Consider the following 6792-nt stretch of genomic DNA (forward strand, 5'->3'; position numbering starts at 1 on the left):
TATCAGTTAACCTGATTTTCCTGTGCAGCAAGGATGTGTATGCAGGGCACTAGTGTTGTTCGTCGCTGTCAGTACAGGTCCAGCCCACTATTTTTATTTAGTGTCTGGAAACAGTAAAGATGCTAAATGTGCCCTAAAATGAAAAAGTTAAGGGGACAAGAAAAAGAACTAATGCACTATGGGGACAACATTTGTACAACTTCTCTCACTAATGAATTTATTAGGCTGGACATGGAATCAGGAAGACAATATATACAAACATAAATGCCTCACGACATGTTTTCTTTGATGTTGGAATAAAAGGATTGGAAAGGAAACACTAGAAACTAGACACCCAACCTATAACCGTAATTAAAATACACCTGGTCTGTTAAGCATTTCTGTGACTGCTGTGTCACTACCATGACATTGGAATCAGAATGTATAAACATGAGAACGACATTTTTGGGTTAGCAAATATGGAGTTTAAGTGTCACATAAATGCATCTTTACAGCATGATCTCAATTTTTAGTTCAGGTATAACATCTGTGTGTATTTGATATTTTTATAGAACGTGCTTATTTCTTGGTGTGGCAGTTTCCATTTACACAGAAATCCTACTGCAGAACAATGTGATCCATTAGTAATGTGGTGTAAATCTTCACTGGAAGTACCCCAGCACTGTTTGGTCTTTCAAGCCAACGGTTGAGTACTATTCTGATCCTTTTTTTCAAGACTATCAGACTCCTGGAGTTTTCTATGGCTAAAGTACACTCATCTTTAGAGCAGCAATCCTCATTAGAAAGGGGAGAAAGGAAAAGCCATGACACTTTGGACTGGAAATTTTCTCAACTGAGACAGAAAGGAGTCAGAAGGTGTATTGAAAAGGGAGACGGGGAAAATATGTCTTCTTGCTACAGAGCTGCCACATACATATCTTAGCAGAGATTTGCTTAAGTGGAAATGCTTGCCTATAGCATGGTTTCTGCTGCCATCTCTGATCAAGGCATGCAAGACTTGCATTAGTATATTTTGAAAATGAAGGTAATTTAGGAGAAAATGCCCAGAGCTTGTATCAGCTTCTATTCTTGTAAGACGTGTGCTTTGAAAAATCTTGAAAGTTTACTGCAGCTTGACTAGATTTTAACAAAATTACTCAGAATATTGTGGTATTTCATCAGAAAGGGCTGAAGAAAGAGCCTGTGATTTTTTTTGCTCAAGGCAGATCAGTGGTTTTTAATGATGTTTTCTGCATTATCTGTAGAAATCAATTTAAACAATGTGCTAATGTGAAAAATTTGTGATGGACTTCAACCTTGCATCTCAAGTGTTTCCTATAACACTTTTGAGTTTATTTTAAAGCCTCTTCCCTGGGCTACAATTAGAGACTTCATTGTGATTTAATTAAAAGCAGCAGCTTTTCTATTGCTGAGCCTTTTTTCACTGCCTGAGTTTGTTCTCTCAGACCGAAAAGATGGCAAGTCCAAGCTTTACCTGGGGCAATGAGAAGGAAACTAGAGAGTACAATGAGATGCGGCAGGTGGCATTATTACCACCACAGCTGGGAAATGAGAACAATTGCATCATAGACCATAGAGGTTCAAGTCACCATTTATTCACAAACATGACAGGAATTGGAAATCATACAGTTGGAATGTCTACCTGCAAATATTTTAGCACTAAATTGCTAGTAGGTTTAGGAAGTTAAGACACACACCTCCCTCCTCAGTACAAGAGAGACCTGGACATACCGGAGAGAGTCCAGCGTATGGCTACCAAGATCATGAAGGGACTGGAGCACCTCTCCTGCGAGGATGGGAAGAGAGCTGGGACTGTTCAGCCTGGAGAAGAGAAGGCCCAGGGAGATCTTATCCATGTCTATAAACACTTGAAGGGATGGTGCAAAAAATAAATGGTGCCCAGTGGCAGGACAAGAGACAATGGTCCCAAACTGAAATGCAGGAGGTTCCCTCTGAATATCAGGAGGCACTTTACTGTGTGGGTGATGGAGTACTGGCACAGCTTGTGGAGTCTCCATCCTTGGAGATCTTCAAAAGCCACCAGGACACGATCCTGGACAACCTGCTCTGGGTGTCCCTGCTTGAGCAGGGGGGTTGGAACAGATGGCCTCCAGAGGTCCTCTGCCAATCTCATCTATTCTGTGACTCTGTGATTCTATGAAACACATAGGCAGGATCTAACTTTTTTCTCTGATACATGGAAAAATTTGCTGTAGACAAAGAATTGTAAGACCATTCATTTAGCAGAAAAGTAGAAACCATCATCCTGAAAGAGGTTTAAATGGCAGAATTGATGGCATCATGTTTTTATTTTCTACAAGAGATATCATACTTGCTTTTGTTTCCTACAGTATTTCCTTGCTGATTAATAATGCAATCCCATGTCCTTTGTGGCCTTAAGATAAGCATATCAATTAGTTTTTGCTTCTCATTTATTCTAAGCTTCTTTGGAGTCCAGAACTTGCTTTCTGTCCAACAACAGGTCTAAGGGCTCTCAATAAAATCAACATGTGGCATGGCTGAATTTCCATTTAGTGGGCTTTGGCAGGATATATGCATGTGTTCAGCTACTCTGGGCCTGACCTGGTACAACACTTAGGAGCTTCCATCACCAGGAGATTGCCCAAATTTTATTCTGCTTGTCTTTCAAGAAAAAGTAATCCTTTGTTCATATGCCAAACAACCTCTTTCTCTTGCCCCCGAATTCTGCTTGGTACAGGCAGAGCTACACATAAAAAAACTGTGTCAAGAAGGTGCATCCAAAGGAGTATGATTATGTACATCATCAGAAAAGGAGGGAAAACAGTTGGTTTAAAAAATTTGTTCCAGGTTATTGAAGAAATGGATGATGCTGGGACTGGACAAGGATAAAATACATGCAGCTGCATTACGTGCAGTTAGTTGGAGACTTACTTCTCTGACTGCTATATTTCTATTAATGTTTTCAAAAAACATTCTTATTTCCAAGCTTTTGCTTGACTGGGATGTGAATACCAGCACTCGATAAAGCTTCATCCCTCTTCGCAGAACAGAGATGTTCTGCAAAACCATGAGCATGTTTAGATGGTTTATTTCTTTGCTAGGGCCTTCAATTCCAGCCTTGCTATATGGCAGAGAAAAATAACTAGAGAATTAAATAGAAAAGCCTCTGGCCATCTGCACACAAGAGATCAGACAACACACCTTCCCAAGGATGGGGCTGCCTCAACAAACCAGGCTGGAGCAGGAGTCAGCCCACTCAGCCAGTGGAGGAAACACTGCCTCTCTTTCAATTCCTTACAGCATATCTGCATTATAATTTTCAAAATCAGTCAGCTAATTGTATTATCTATGTGCTATTCGTTGGCTGAAGTTTGTAATCCTGGAATTCTCCCTCACAGCTTTCTTAAATGAAGATTTACTTAAAATCTCTGTACATACATTTTGTGAATAGACACAGTAGGTCATCCTGTCCTCATTTGAAACCAAGTTTGTGGAGCTGCTGAATCCAGCCCTGTGTGATTAAAATTGTTTCACAACAAACCGGTCCCAAAGCCTTTCTACAAGTATATTTGTTCTCGTTTTCTCCATCTGCTGGGTAAAAGCTCCTGAAAAATCTTTGTGGGATGTTTTCTATTGAGTCTGTTGTTGTGATCAACCATTTGATCATGTTCTTCCTTTTTGTGATTTCTGTGGAAACACAAATCCATGTGTGTCTCCTTGTTCATCGGTGCAGTTGACCCTGCTGATGCAGATGAACAGTGTGCTGAATGTTTAATAAAAAATGGGTTATGGATGAGTGACTTGACCAGATAAAAGTGAAACAACACCTAAAGAGAAGGGAAGGCAGCAAAAAAGAAGTTATGTCAGTGCTTCTGATAGATGGATATACCTGCATTATTTTCTCTCTCTCTCCTTTTTTTTTTTTTTTCTTTTTACCCTAGGCAAAAAGCAACTTGATCTTGGGCCATAAATGCAGAAAGTGAACAAATCAGCTACTACAACATTGCTTAATCTAGCAGACAGAAATTTAGTGAAGGTCCAGGGGCTGGAACACAATGCCAGATATTAGCAATAAAATTCAAATTACGGCTCTTTTTCAGCAAGGGAATTTGGCTTTGGAACAAATTACTGAGGAGCATGTTTGATATGGTGTAATTTGGAGATATTGCTAGTTAAATAGTAATACTTACTTGAAGGCTTGAAGTAGGAATTACTCCAATTTTTCATGGTCTGTACTGTGCAGCAGGCAGGTTTCATTTGATCAGGCCTACAGATAAAGCCATAGAATCAACTTAATAAAAAGCACAGCTAAGTTCAAGTGGGAGCATGAATTGCTCATATTGACCATTGCAAACATAAAGGGCCCTCACATTGATTAGCACCAGTGATGACGACCTACATGTAAAAATGGCTATCTTTAATTATTCTGCTCTTGTTGAAGCACCTGAAGACCCTACTCATAGGAGCAGTTACACCTACTTAACACGGTTTATCTTTATGCAGTTTATTCTCATTAAGAAGGAGGATAGGCAGTGGAGGGGAAGGTCATGTGTACGCCACAGACAGAAAGAGCTGCATCAGTAAGAAGTCATCAGCGTAATCAAAGATGTTATGCTGTAACATTGCACCAACTCTGAGCCCTAGCATACAAGTTTACAAGCAAAGTTAATGGTCAGTGATGCAAACCCATCCTCAAAATCAAGATGAAGATTTTAGTGGGACATGCATTACTGAAAAACATCTGCAAGTGGAGGTTAATGAAGAGGTGCCAGTGCTGCATGGTTGCACCATGAATGGTCCTTGGTGTACAGCAAGTGCTGCTTCTCCCAGCTGACTCCTATGTCAGACTTCACAGTGTTTATCCTTGCTGCTCCTTGCCTCCACTGGAGTCCCATTCCTGCCACCAGGCTAATCTAAAAAATTACAGAAAGGGGCTTCCTGAAAGGATTTCTGAGAAGCCTAATTCTTGACAGTCATGAAACAGTATTTTCTGTTCCCCAAATGAGATGTCTCCGGGCTCCTTGCAGCTCCTGAGACATGCATATTTTCTGCAGACAGACAGTTTTCTCCTTGTTTTCCAATGTCAAGAAAGGCCTCTACAGCAAATCAGTGTTACACTTCTAAAAATCTGAAATATTTAATGACTCTTTTATTATTATTATTATTATTATTATTGTTTTGTTTGTTTTATTAAAGCAACAGGAATGCTAATCAGTAGACCACAATCCTGCAGCTGCATTGGGCTGAACAACTTGGGAAAGAACTACATAACCCTACATTTATGAAATGTTTGTTTCATAATTAAACAGGCAAAAAGAAAACAACAACAACCAGTTTTTTGATGCTGTTCTGGGAGCAGGGCTACTTTATGAAAACAAAAGTATCTTCTGGGTCTGGTGGCAGAGCTGGAGGGCCAGGAGCTGGAGAGGGGTTATGGTAGGGAGGTCAGGAGGGACATGTACCCTGGGCACAGCCCTGCCGGACCCAAACAGTGGGAGCTGGGAGGCCTTGGCTGGGAGGAGAGGAGGGCTGGAGAGGCCAGCTGGGGAGGCTGGGTGTAGCGAGGGACATGTGGGACTGCTGATGTAGCAGGGTGAAAAGTGAGGGAGGGGGAGAGGTGGTGGGGAGCAGCTTGTGAATTACAGATAAGATCTGAAGGGCTAGAAGGCTTTCTTTTTTCATTACGCATTTTGCTGTTTCAGTTTCTGCCAGTATTTTTCCATTATAACTTCTATTGCTTCGAAAAGTTCATGTTATCTAAGATAATCTCCAATTTAAGATCTCGGCCAGTGCAATAATCACATGCCTGAGGCCTTATCTCCTTCCTAGATATGTATATAAAGAAATAGCAATGTCTGAGGGCCCAAATATAGCCAAAATTGTGCAATTTTGTGTATGAAGACTTCATGATGTTTGTGAGCCACTCTTGAAGCAGTATTGCTTTTGTTGTTGTCCCATCCCATATCCAAACAAAGAAGTAAATTCATGCAGTTCTGTGTTTTGGATACTGCAAGCAACCAGGAGTGAGACCGAAATGTGAGTGATAACCATGACAAAGAAGAGACGAGGCATCACAGATGTACAATATCTCTGGAAAAGAACTCTAAAGGTATGCAAAAGTGAATTTTGTCTGGGTTCTGTTACGACAAAGACATTTAAATAATGACAGTTGGATTTAATTACGTTTTGATTTGAAGAAAAGCTCTGAGCTTGATATTGAATTACTATGAGGCTTTGTGTGAGTTACTAGTAAACTTGTCAGAAAATATCTGCTGAAACTGCTTTTCTACAGAATACTGGACTTTTGATTAAGTTATTTGTTCTGCAACCATATTTACTTTCCTTTGGGGAAAAAAAAAAAAAAAAAGCTTCTTCTTGTTGACTGAATATGAAACAATTTCAGATTAAACATTTTCCTAATTTTTCAGTGAGGATACTTCTAGTCACTGTAATATATAGCATACTATTGGAAGTGGTTAGTTAATATTTGCAAAATGTTTAGAAGGACAGAAGTGCTAATGAAAGTTAAGCAAACAAGTCTCAAGGCAGGGTTTCATCAAATGCTAGTAACTTGATGGCATATATAAAGTCTTCAAATAACCTCCAAAATATATTCCTTCTGCTGTCTCTTTTTCTGATCTTTCCCTTCATGCTTGTCTTCTGTGGCACTCTTTTCTGCATCTGCACCTAGGTAAGTTCTGCTTTGGAGCCTGTCTGTAACAACACTTGACCCTGTAAAATCAGCGATGAATGAATTACTCAGATGTGTACTGCCTTTGATGGATAGAAGGAAAACCTCCTTATCATAGT

This window comes from Cygnus atratus, chromosome Z, assembly GCF_013377495.2.
Source record: "Cygnus atratus isolate AKBS03 ecotype Queensland, Australia chromosome Z, CAtr_DNAZoo_HiC_assembly, whole genome shotgun sequence".
In the NCBI taxonomy this organism is placed as follows: domain Eukaryota; kingdom Metazoa; phylum Chordata; class Aves; order Anseriformes; family Anatidae; genus Cygnus; species Cygnus atratus.